This window comes from Panthera uncia (assembly GCF_023721935.1).
Source record: "Panthera uncia isolate 11264 chromosome C1 unlocalized genomic scaffold, Puncia_PCG_1.0 HiC_scaffold_3, whole genome shotgun sequence".
Taxonomy (NCBI): domain Eukaryota; kingdom Metazoa; phylum Chordata; class Mammalia; order Carnivora; family Felidae; genus Panthera; species Panthera uncia.
In genome coordinates this window covers 35,851,527-35,865,361 of record NW_026057584.1, presented here as the reverse complement: position 1 = coordinate 35,865,361, position 13,835 = coordinate 35,851,527, and positions in this window count along the sequence as shown.

Genomic DNA, 13,835 nt, shown 5'->3' with positions numbered 1-13,835 from the left:
GAGCATCTGGTGTCGGGGTAGACTGTACTGACCACCTGCAGCGCGCGCAGATCCCAGGCGGGAAAAAGAGCGCAGTGTAACCGGACGGTCGGTTACCTCTCCGGGGATCGGCCCTGACTTTGTTGGTAACTTAAGAAGCGCCTCTGAACTCGGGGAGCGCGTGATGGGGCACCTCCCTGCACAATCCCCCACCCCCTTCCTTCCCCGGCCTAGAATCTTACCATCCTGCCCCACCCCCCACGCAGCCCCGCCCGTTAGAAGCTCTCGGCGGGCACTCGGTTTACAGAGCCGCCGTTTCAGATGTTTATTCACAGCTAATTGCTTATGCAGGAAAATGCTCGTTACCCGGGCCGAGCGCTTCCGCCCCGCGCGGGTCGACCCCGCCGGCGGCAGCTCGCTGATCCCACCAGCGAAGCCACGAAGGAAACGGCGGCAGGGAGGCGGCTGTGCCACCCTGGGTCCGGCCACCAGCACTGCTCCGGACTCCCGGTAGGGGGAGCCTCCTCGGGAGCCAGGCCTCTTAGGTTGGCCTTGCAGCCTGCGGCAACCCGAAACGCGAAGCGCGGCGGCCTCTTCACCTGCCCTTCAGGGGCGCACTGCCAGCAGAGAGGGGAACTTAAGGGCTGAGCCTGTTCCTCATGCCCGGCTGTTGCACAGTGAAGAAGATAGACATGACTGAAGTGTATTCTTTAGATCCAAATATAATTATGGAAATTTGTAGGTGAGATCATCTCCTTTGCCCATATCCAATGGCAAGAAAAAAAAATCTATTTTTCAGTGGTTAAGAACTGCTCTTGGTTCCACACATTTTGAGCTTTATTTTTAAAAGTTTAGGTGATCTAATTCCTTCTCATTGTGTTGCCCAGGCGTTTATTTCCAGGAGCATAAGATGGTCCTAGCACAAAACAGCAGCTCAGATGAGACCTGCTGGTTCTGCTGTAGTAATGTCACCAACGGATTCTCTCCCCTTCTGATTCCATATACTTAAGAGTTCAGAAGCTTTCATTTTAAGATACGACCAGTGTTTAGAGAACAACCCGAATCTAGGGTCAAGGGGAAAGAAGTTAGCTAGACTATGAACCCACAGACCACTCTACTGTGCTGACTGTGGCTGAACACCTGAGCTTGAGGGGCCAGAAACTTCCTGAATAATGCTCCCAACAGATAAAGCCTGCAAGCTCTCCTTATCCAAAAAGCCATTCTTCTCACAGAAATCCACAACTCAGAAGAGCTCTCCTAAGGCCAAGTCATCAAAAGCACTTCAAAGAGAATCGCATAAGCAAAGAATTTCACACTTGGAAGGAAACTTAAAGACCACCTAATCTAACGATTGTAGTTTACTGTTGAGCAACTTGAGCTGAGTAGAGGCAGATATTCCCACTGCATTGAGATTGTGATTCTCCTCTTCCGACCCTCAGTCCAATACAGTTTTGACTATAGGACGCCAGAAATGCATTTCACTGTTGTCATTAGCCTTGTAAGTATTAATATGTTTCCACATATTTTAGGGTTCTTAGTAAGACATATTCCTTTAATAATATTATAATAATAGCAAAATCTGCAAGGTCTGTGTGAAAAGAATGTTACAGTTGGTTCAAAGGGAGGCTGAATTTTAGAAGTGAAGTTACATATAGCATTGAAACATTTCGGGGAGAGACTAAACAAAAATAGTTGCATTGTTCTGTCCCAATTTAAGAACATGGGATATATGCAAATATATGAATGAATAGACAAAATGGTACAAAAACAAGGATCATTGATAATTCAAGGCATTCTTTTTTTAAAAAGGCATTCTTCTAAATTGTGCAATTTTTCTCCAAAAATCAGAACTAATTTTGTGCAACTTTTTGTGTATGGGTTTTTTAACTGTTGAATTCTGATGTTGTTTTTAAGGACCAAAGGAAAATAATACGCACATTTCTAAAATCAGATTTGAAAAAATAAAAATCTAATTTCTTAAAAAGTCAAGTTAGCCACAGTAGGGGAAATTTTTTTAATAAAATATTATAGGATAAGCCTAGAAAACACTCCCCACTGGGTTTGTGATAAACTCTGAGATATAAATGATATTTTATCATTCTCTCCACAATTACTTTCTTATTTTTTGATAAGGTCAATACAAAAATTGTTATTTACAAGGACACTCCACTATTCCTTTTTTATATCTAGTTCAAAAAGGCAAAGAGATACATTATCAAGTGGAAATGTCTCAGTCTCTTTCCGTAACTAATGTCTGATCTTTAGCAAATGGTGCTGTGATGTCATTGAAATGGGTATTGGACAAGGTACCAATTGATTTATTGATTTCCCTTCTTCAAAGTCCATTGAGAATTGGGGAGAAGAAGGCAAAACACAGGTTGGCTGAGATGTGCAATACTTATTCTATCACACACACGCAAAAATTTATTTGGCTGATAAAATCGACAATTCAGAAGCATTGCTTACAGAAATTCATAATGGAGTTACATTCAGGCCACTCAACTGATCCACCTGCCCCTCCCCCATCCTGTGTTTTTATTTGCCCTTCCAATTTCAACCTTTTAGAAGTCCAAAAAGACCAAGTTTTCAGTTAGCCTATATACAACAATGAGAGCAGGTGGAAAGAAAAGGAGGTTCGAGGGGCAGGAGATAGAAGAGGCACATCTGCTTTCAAACACGACCCCATAAATCTTGCTCCAGGGCCCGGACAGCTTGGCAGTATCCCTGAAGCCTGGCACTCGCTGTGGATCTCATAAGGGATCTACGTGGGGCTGGAGTGACCTCCCATCTGGGAGAGGCCAGTACTGAGACTTTCCTATGTCCTAAACCTATGACGGTTTATAGCAGACTAATGGCAATAAAGAGAACAAAGCTGCTCTGATGGTCTTTGATTTTGTAGGAGAGGATTTCAAAGCCAGGCTCTTTTTAGCCTCAATCACTTGATCGGTTTTTGAGGAGAAAGACTTTTTTTTTTTAATGTTTATTTTTTGAGAGAGAGAGAGAGAGAGAGAGAGAGAGAGAGAGAGACAAAATGCAAACAGGGGAGGGACAGAGAGGGAGGAAGACACAGAATCTGGAGCAGGCTCCAGCCTCTGAGCTGTCTGCATGGAACCTGACATGGGACTTGAGCTATTGGACCCACAAGATCATGATCTGAGGTAAAGTTGGATGCTTAAACCACTGAGCCACCCAGGCATCCCTTGAGGAGAAAGATTTTTAATCCGAGTCCTGTTAAAAATGCCAGCTTAATCACCTGGAGAAACTCTACATTGTAACAGCTGCCTAGGAATTACCACACACAACAGTATCTACAGCAAAGCTGAAAATAAATGAATAAAAACAAACCTCAGACTTCCTCTCCCCTGGCACTCCCTATGGGTGAGCAGCATTGAATAACAGGGAAGATTTACTATGATGCATTCTAAACACAACTGCATATTAACTACTTTGTTTTTCCTGTTCCCTCCCCCTACTCCAAGAAAAATGAACATCTTTGCCTTCCAGAGCTTTCTATTCATAAAGCTCAATCCTCTGGGTTTAGCATCATGATCAAGGAAATCCCTGCTGGCTAAGGTGAGTTGACTTTGCTCTGCCTTGTGTCTACAGGAGAGGATGGTAGGATATGGTGAAGAGAGTCTCTCTTTCTCACCACTTCAGGAGAGGGGTATGCTTCCAGAACTTGTGGTTCATTTTACCCAAGTCATGCCCTTTCCTCCTGAGGCTGGATTCCAGGTATTCTCCAAGAAAAACTGGATGGGGATGGCCCTGAAGAAGGATCTGGAACACTGCCTGCATCCTTCTCCTGGTGTGAAGATGCTGGGGGAGAGAGTATGATGGAGAGAAAAGTAGAACTATGCTCACTTTTAAGGAGGTTACGCCAGTGTGAGCTGGCGCAGAGAACTCTTTTTTAAAAAATTAAATTTATTTAAACAATAGCATCCATCTTCCTGCAATGGTAAGTTTAATTGATAACTATTAAAAATTCTTAAAGTATTACGGGAAGTGTAGCCGAATGCTTCAGGACTTTACACCTACAAGGTAAGTCAGTTCTGTCTTCGCCACCTAACAATGAAACCCGGGGGAGGTTAACTTACCTTTCTGAGCTTCATTTTCCATATCTGTCAAATGGGCATCATACCAACAGCTATCTCATAAAACTGTGAGGATTAAATGAAATACTACATGTAAGTGGCTTAAAATAGTTCCTGCAACAGCAACAACTAAACATGTTCACTATATTATGATGTGGGAGTTGCCGATACAGTTGGCTCAGAGACTGTGTCCCCGGGTGTTTGTTGGCTGCTACGGGAACACATGGTGTCATACCACAGGGTGAGAACACCTTAGGCTTACTCTGAGAACCATCTCTCTCACCCTTCTGCATTACATTTGCCCAGGGATCAATATTGTTTTATTTGGTGATGACAAAATATTGTCATTTCCCTCTCTGTTACAATCATGAAAGAAAATGGTTACACTTTGCTAGGTTGGGCAGTTTTCTCCGCCCAGTGTATACATTCCTATGCTGTACTCGTTGTGGTCAGATTTTTCTCTGGGCTGTGTTCTTTTAGCTACACTGAGAGCAAGAGCAGCCCCAGAAGGGGGCAGTGAAAAAGCAGAGCATTCAGGAACAGCAATGCCGAGCCATTCCCTTCACTTACCTGGAAGACCAAGTGCAAAACAGGGGAATTATGCTCGAAGCCTCAGAGGAAATGCCTCTCCAGCTTTAGCAAAAGCAGAACAGATGGTAGGAGTTATCACCAAAGACCCACTTGCTCCTTCTTGTGGCTTTGTGTGTCTTTTTTCGAGGGTCTCTCAAAGTCCACACACTAAGCCAAATAGCTTTATTTAGGCAGGCTCATTATACACCTGGCCTACCACTGCCTTTGACTTAAGATGTAGGTATTAAAACGCAGAGTCTCGAGGCCCAGGAAGACAACGTCAGAAGGAAAACACCCAAGATACTGTCCTGTCTGGTTCTCTCTTTGGTTCCATGTTTTGTTCTTTGTGAGCTCAGCCTAGATAGATCAGTTTGAAACAGACAATAAAATTTCAATGACCTTCCAGATCGTGTTCACTCCCACAAACCAAACATAAATTGATTGCTTTTTTACCAATCAGTTCTCTATTGCAGCTTAAGGGAAGATGCTACCAACACTCTGGTAACCCTTGTCCCAAGATGAAAACCCTTAGGCTCTTTGGAGTGGGTTGGGTTATTATAAACTAATGCTGACCTATGGAGCCTGAGGTATTAACTCTCTCTTCCCTTCCCCTTCTGCAAACCAGCCATTTGTTTTTATGTTTTTTGTAGATCTATTCAGTCCTGGGGAAGGGAGAAGGAAAAAAAAGGGGGAGGGATATGGATAGTAGCCACCAGACTGGATTGGCTGAAAGGCTCAGACTTCTTTTGGCATCAGGAATCTCGAAACACAGGTCTCTGAACCATTCCAACTCAACAAATACACTGAGAAGCTACTGGTTCATACACTGTATTGCTCAGCTAGCTTTTATTTCAAGAAATAATGAAAACAATCACAAAAATAATAGCAAAGAATGCTACTAGGCACTGTACATGCATTCTCTGATTTAATACAACCATTCTGTGAGATAAGGACGATTATCATCCACATTTCACTTTCAAAAGTGAGTCCAGAGGTTAAATAATTGGCACAAGGTCACATTGCTAATTAAGAGTGGTCTTTAACTAGCAGACCTGAGCTGCTCAGACTTCCTATTTGGTTCTCTCATCAGCTTAACAGACAGAAGTCAGAGGTAAGTTTTTACACATGTGGCCTTATTTAAAGATACCACTTAGCAAATATTTTGAAGTGTGTTTTCAGGCCAAGAACAGCCCCTGGCACATCAAAAATACATCATGTACACCTAAGAACTTATAACCTAAGATCAACTATTAAGAGGACCATACACTACCTGACCACACAGATGATGGACAAGGCTAAGCAAACCCATTTTATAGCCAAATACACACCGACACAAGTTCATATTTTGGAATGACAACCGCAGAGGCGTAGCCTATTTGGAAATCAAGGCTTAGAGAAGTGATCACTCTCTGACAGTATTTAGGGCCTGCTTCTTGGAGAAAGGGGTACCTGTGATGCTGATGTAATTGACACAAATGAACAGAGCTGTCCACAGTGACGGGGGGAGCAACTCAAAGTAGACAAAGAAGCTCACAATGTGCTGAGGATAGGAGATGGTCTCACCAGAGTAGTGGCCAGAACAGCCAGCAAGAGTCACACAGAGAGTGACTGGCTAGCAAGTCAGGACAAAGGCAGTGTTTTCCAAGTCCGCACAGTCAGCTTGTTACTGATACCCCATATCTGCCGCATTAGCTTTCTAGTCCTTTGTATTCATGATGACCATCCCTATGAAATCCTTCTTCAAATATTTTGTTGGAAGGGTGGCATGGTGGTCTGACACATGTTAAATCATTCAGCTAAGATGTGAATAAAGTTCTCAAAAATATATCAATGGGTTTCCAATTATGTGTTTAGAACTATGCCAGATGGTATGAGGAAAGCAAAGAATTTATAAGATTACCCTTGTCCTCCAAGAACTTGGAATTCATTTAGGAGACAAAATTCACTCAGTTGGCAACAACCAAAAGGCATCAATTTTCCAGGGAGTGTGGTACCAACAAAATAAGACATCATAGAGGTGATAGATAAGTTTAAGAATAAAAATAGTCCAGGCAGGTGACATGTTAACTGGATCTGGAAAGATGGTAAGACTTAAATGGGCTGGGGGGACAGGGTGTGATGGGAGCAGAAGCTGGGTGCCATGAGGAAACTACAACAGCCTAGACAGAAGGATCAAAGGAAATTATGTTTGGTAGCCAACATAAGTCAGTTTATGGAGGCCTCAAATATTACCCAAAAGGAAAGAGACTTGATGAGGAAGACATGAAAGCCATGGTAGCTCCCAACTTCACCCCCTCCAACTTCTGAGCCATTTAAAACTGCCTTCATCTCTTAGTACAAAAATCATACACGTCTATTGCAAAGGCATTTAAAAGGACCTGCAAGGAAAATTGCAGCTCAACAACAACAGGAAAGAATAAAAGAAATAGAAAACCGCCCTAATAACTCCACCTGGAAAATTCTGAGGTAAAAGAAGGCTCATAGTGAGAAGCATTTTGGAGAATTATCACAACGACAATATGCGGGACAGCTTTGAGGAACAAAAGACGAGTGGCCAGGAGAAAAATTAGAAGGGCAGCAGGCTAGGAAGCTGGTCACGGAAACATGAGGGCCAAGTCCAGAGTAGTGGTAGTGGGAATGGAGAAAGAAGGCTGAATCTGAGAAACTTTCTAGGGAAGGCCACCATCAGGCATTCTTCTGATGACCGAAATGGTGCGCAGAATCTCCCTAGCCTATTAGGGCTCATGCCACACCCCCCACGGACTCACTGGAATCCTTGCCTGGATTTCTCCCATCCCAATCATTTTCTTCCAGACCCTGGATTGCCTAGCATCTCCCAAAGTGGTCTGAGCCAAGTTAGGTGGCCCCACAGGCCAAGAGAGTGCCAAAGTTCTAGAAATGACTATTTTCTTGAGAAGATACTAGAAGCTGTCCTCCAGCTTTTCAAAAAACCTTTTTTATAGATTTAGACTCTTGGACTGACTTCCTGAGGCCTCCAGATTGCGCAGGTGGCGAGGGGCTCCAGGTCAGTCATGTGCTGGATGGGCATCTCCTTTGGAGAAGGAAACGTCCCCCAGATGGTCAAAGCAACATATATATTTCATAATGCAGCACACTACTTCCTTTTGTTTTCTCTCTCTCCACCAGCAAATCACTTTCTCAGTTGCTTCATGGTTCTCCACTCATTTTCCAGCTCTGTTTTACATTAGTAATCCCTTATCACTCTATCACCACCAGCAACCACCTTTAAATTGCTTTTTAATCACAAACCAAAAACCAAACTGTTTTGAGAGTGGAGATAATCCTCTGTGAAAAGTGAGTGGATAAATCTTCAGAAATACTAGCCCTCATGTTAATAGCAGCTCCCTTGGATTTAACAGTAAAGAGCTTGTGACAAACCTCAGGTTTTCATCAAATATTGTCCGTTTTATTCTGTCACATGACTGCCCAGCTGAAGCCTAGGTTTCCCAGCTCCCCTTGCCGCTAGGTGTGACTATGCGACTAATTTTTGACCAACTAAAGGAGAGAAGGGATGGGTGCTACTCTTGGTCTTAATTTTGAAAGGATCAGGCACGTACCTTCTGTTCCCATTTGTCTACCTGAGAAGATACAAGAAGTGGAGAAGTCACTTTGAACCCAGATATGAGATTTGAATGTTGAGGATAGCAGACTGTCCTGCTAGCCCTGTATTGCCTACCTCTGGACTGTTGCACGAAAGAGAAGCAAGCTTCTACCTTGCTTAAGCCCTCTACTTAAGAGTTATTTTGTTGTTTTAGCCAGCCTGGAGCCCAACTAGTGTTATCCTACTTTATCAGTAAGGAAACTGTGAAGTCAAAAAACTCCCTTAATACCAATCATACAATCTCCATGAAGATATCACAACAGGAGGAATAAATAGGGAATGGCATAGGCATGCAAAAGGCTTGAGAAGGATTGGGGGAGGCTGCATAGTATAAAGAATGAACTCTGGCCTGAAGGTCAGAAAAGTTGAATTCTAATTATAGCATCAGTTATGATTTATTGAATATTTACAATGAGCAGGTACTATGTAATGCTCACATTTATTATCTGACTTGATACCCTTGAGGTAGATACTTTTTTTTTATCTTTATTGTACAGGCGAGGAAACTAAGATCAGAAAAGTTAAATGACTTGCCTAAAGTCACAGAACAAATTGTTAGAGCCAAGATTTGTAGCCAAATCTGATGCCATTCCCTGTACTTTCAACCGTGATACTGATACGTCACTGTCTTTAGTTTTTATGCTAGGTCACTACTAGCTAGGTGACATTTGGCAAGGAATTTTCCATTTCTGGCTCTCATTTTCCTTAATTATAAAATGAAGGCATTGATCATCAGTTGCACCTACTTTAATTCCTTCACTATGTTGAAAGATTGTGGTTCTAAGTTTGGCTGTGCAATGATTTGCTGGGATCTAGGGGATCTGAATAAGTAGCTGAAACTATTTTTCCAACATGCACCATGTCAGTGATCACAGTGATCTGTTAACACATCACAAAAGTGTGGTCAAGTCCAACAAAATAATCTGCGGCCCTGACCCAGAGGTCATTCTTATTTCTCCCCCAGCCCTCTCATTCCCTAACTCTTCTCTGCCTCATACCTCCTGCTTGTTGTTGGCCACCATCTCACAACTAACAGCCTGAACACAAACATTGGTACACACTGAAGACTTGTTCCAGGTCTTCTAATATTTCCAAATGACACTATACCCACCACACTTATCTTGGCTTTTATTCATATCCTCATCATCGTATCATCATCACTCTACCAATAGGAAAGCTCTTGTTTTGTTAGGCTTCCTCCTCTTCCACTGGTCCACCTCTGCAAGGGGGAGGCTTCTTGCCTTCTTCCACCCTGAAGTAGTGGGCTTTCAGCACCCTCTGCTGGGTTCTGCCTGCAGCTCAGAACCTCTCTCTGTGGAGGAACCAGCTGGACCTTTGTTTGAGACTTGGACCAGGGAGGTCTCCAGAGGGAATTAAGCAGAGATGCGTGGACAAGTGCATTCCTGATAAGTGAAGGCGGTGCTCCAATTTTACTCCTTCCCTGGATCTTCAACTGGCAGCTTTCCAAATCTCGACATCTGGGCCCATATATTACTTTCCTGATCTTTAAGGGGGCATAACCGTTTGAATTCAGGAAGCTGTGGGCCACCTCGGTGACCTCTCTGTATACTAGTAGAAGCCACCAAAGACCTGAAGCCAAAGTTTCCATTATATTGTTCATGATCCATCCCTAATTCTGTCATTTAACAGCTTTAAAATGCGGTCAAGGCAATTTTTTTTTTTGGTTTCTTAGCTATAACATATGGATAAAAATCTATACATGCTTCGCCTGCCTCACAAGATGTTGTGACAATAAAAAGTGATAATTTGCTGAAAAGGACATTGAAAACTGTAAACTACTATGCAAAATCCAGTTATTCCTGCTTTGATATCAATGTCTATGCACTGATCTGCAAAGTCCATTTAGAAAAACAACAAAACAAATTCCCACAAATAAAATGTATTATCTGAAATTTTAAAATCAACCAAATCAATAGACTTATTAGCCTTCCCAAGCCTTAGTGGGACATTGAGCTCATATGGAAACATGTACACTCATATGTACCATGTACAGTCTGCATGTAGAACCTGGGATCGGAAGGTGCAAGGATCGCCCCAGAAGCAAATCCCAAGCCAAATCTAGTTAGAGCCAAAGAGATCTGCACCTGGTCCCTACTCCATTCCTCTGCCACCTGGTCCCTACTCCATTCCTCTGCCATGGGAGTCAACAGGAGGGGACTTCACCAACTGACTCAGAATGCCAGGGATGGGAGGAGAGTGGGAGTCCCTGTGCATTTAGCCAGGCTGCCAACCAGACACACAGGGCAGTCTTTGTTACTCCTCCCTGCACTGAGGCTATACTCTTTTCTTTTTTTTTTTTTAACGTTTATTTATTTTTGAGACAGAGAGACAGAGCATGAACGGGGGAGGGTCAGAGAGAGAGGAGACACAGAATCTGAAACAGGCTCCAGGCTCTGAGCTGTCAGCACAGAGCCCGACGCGGGGCTCGAACTCACGGACCGCGAGATCATGACCTGAGCCGAAGTCGGCCGCTTAACCGACTGAGCCACCCAGGCGCCCCGAGGCTATACTCTTCTGGTGACATTGCTGCCTTTGCGGTCTCATTCCTTTGGCCCCTTTTCCCACGCACTGGACTACAGCGCCCTCTAGGGTGAGGTGTGTCCTCCTAGCTACGGGAGCTGAGCTGTTTAATAGCAATATAATGACATATACATAATTGAATTTTTTCTAGTAGCCATCTTTCTAAAAAACATAAGGACACAGGTATAATTTTAATAATAGATTTTAGTTATCCCAATATATCCAAAATATTTTCATTTCTACATGTGATCAATATAAAAATTTACCTGTAAGATCTTATGTCCTTCCCCCCAACCCCCCCACGATAAGTCTTTGAATACCAGTGTGTATTTTGTATTTACAGTCCCTCTTCAATTCAGGCTAGCCAAATTCCAAGGGCTCAAGAGCCACATGTGGCTGGTGTTATCAGATTAGACAGTATAGCACTAAAGTGTATCACCCAGTGCCATTTCATTTCCTATGTCCTCAAAGTCAAGTTTCCAAGGCTTCCAAAGTGCCAGTAAATAGCCCAATGGAGGCTGTGGCTCATTGGTTATAAGAGGAAATTAGAAGCATCCGGCGTCTCTGCTCTTCTTTTAATAACCACCACCACACCACACACACACACACACACACACACACACACACACCCCTATATACACACTTGAACCACTCAGGCTCCTCCCTCTCCTCCTAATAACTTAGGCTTTTGAATGAGAACAGTTGCTTAACCTAAAAGTATATTGCTGAGGTGAGGATTTCAGGTCAGTTGTGGAGAGAGAGTGGCAGATGTGCCGGGAGGCGGGGGTGGGGGGCTGGGGTGGGGGGGTATGGGAAGCCCTTGTAGGGTTCCTCAGAACAAAAGGTGTGGGTGGCTACCTAGCTTTTGAGTAGGGGCAGGCCTATCCAGTGCAGCGGCCAGGACAAGGACTAACCGAGGGTTCTGGTGATTTAATGACAGCAGAGCTCGTGAATGTAATCACCTCCAGTGTTTGTTGGCTCTCGATTTAGTTCAACAAGCATGTGTTGAGTACTTACCAAGGACCCTGCTAGACAGTGAAACACTCTGAAAATAGGACCATCTCTTCCTCATCTCCGTATGGCCAATGTCTCAACTGGTGAGTTTATACAATTTCAGCCAAAAGCAAAAGACATTTGATGTTTTCATTTTCCTGTGCAGCTTTATTTCAGACGAGTAAACATTTGGGAGGCTTTCTTAAACACTAAACTCCACTGGTGGAGTTTCATGTCTACCTAGAGCTCTCCTGGGTGTGTGCGGGAGGGAACTCCAGGGTGAAGACCACAATTCAGTCTCCATTGTCTGACAAAGGAGGGAACCAAGGCCACCAGACCTTGAATAAATCTATAAAGAGATTTTTACAATTGGGTACTTTTCATGCCGGTACTTTTCACGGGAGAAGAAGGGCGGGGAGTAGTTGGGCTATTGCTACAATTGTAACAGAATTTAGTCCACTTCATCTTTAAAGAACCCAGACAGAACTCCAGGCTGGGCTGTGGGGAAGTGGGAGTTGGAGAAAAGGAGAAAAGGAAGACCCAACAATCCCTATGCAGGGGAATCTGCTGCGTTTTATGACCCGAGTGGCCAGGAAGATATTTGTACTCTTAGAAATGTACTCTTAGAAATCCCTGAAAGCTGCCAAACTTTATGAATTATTTTGTAAACTACAAAATCATCAGCTTAAAGTATGAAATGGCCAGGCCAATCCGTAAAGCATCCTACACGGTACTTTGCATCTTGTTACACAGGAACCTGGAACAAAAAACTCCCTGGCCCAGGACACCTCCCAGGGAATTGCAATCGGAACTTTTTTTGGAAAACAGAAACATCTTGTCATCTGTGGTCCATGTGAACAGAGCTCAATCAGGAAAGGAATGTGCACAAAGGTTCATCTGTAAGTCCACTGTTAGCAAACCGAATGCATTTGCCCATAGACACATTGTTGTTGACTAGGGCCTCAGCCTATCCCGAAAGGACTGTTTAACCCACAGTGCTGCTGAAATGTGATACCTTTACAGTGAAAAACAGTGGGGTGTTATGTCATTGTCACATTAGGAATTAAGCACTAGAGGAAAATAAATACATTGAAAAAGAACTTGATATTCAGACTAAAATGTGAGGTCAGAAGGAAACCTCATCTATCACCTGTCCCTCACCCTCACAATAGAGTCTGTGAGCCAGAGCCCCTGCCCCACTGCCCCACTGCCCCACTGTGGGCTTGGGGCTGTTCCTTCCAGGCCCCCACTGCCTTTTCTGACCTTCTCCAGATGACCAAAGAATTCTTCCCCAGCATTTGCCACCTGACAAGCGCAGTTCCTTCCCCAATACTGCCCCCTCCTGGAGAAAGGAGCTCTCTCCCCGAAAGGCTGTCCTAGTTAAACTTGAACCATTCCTGAACAGGAGCAGATAGGAATCCCCTTGGAAAGAAGCCCAAACCAGGGAAGGGAAAAAGGAAGCCCTAAAATTATTTTCTGAGTGAATCTCTTCCTTGAACATGAGGAGGACAAACAAAGAGGGCTGGTGCTGGTCCCTCAACCTAGGAGTAGAGGAAATCAGGGATTCAGGAGAATTCCAGGTTGTTCAATAACAGAACATTTATGAACACTACATTTAATATCAATGAAATCAACACATGCTACATTTTATAATTATGTAATAAATCTGTGTTAACTTCAATGTTCTAGTTTTCTTTTCATCTACTGAAACAAGCATTTTTGTCAGATCTCACACCTTTCAGTAGGCCCCAGAAAAGCTAGAGCCCTCAGAATTATGCCTGTTTGCCAACTGTCCCTAGCCTTCTGGGCTGAGTGTTGAGCTTGTCCTTGGACTGATGTTAGCTTTAGAATGGATCTTGTCAAGACTCAAATGACTTTACAGTTTCAGGTAAGGTTTTTTGTTTCAGTACCAACCTCTGGAAGCACGTAGTACAATGGAACAGACAAACTGGAATGGCATTTTTCCATGCCAAAAAAAATGGAGTACGTTTAGGACAGCCCACCAATTCAACTTCCAGATCCACTGTAGAGAAACATTC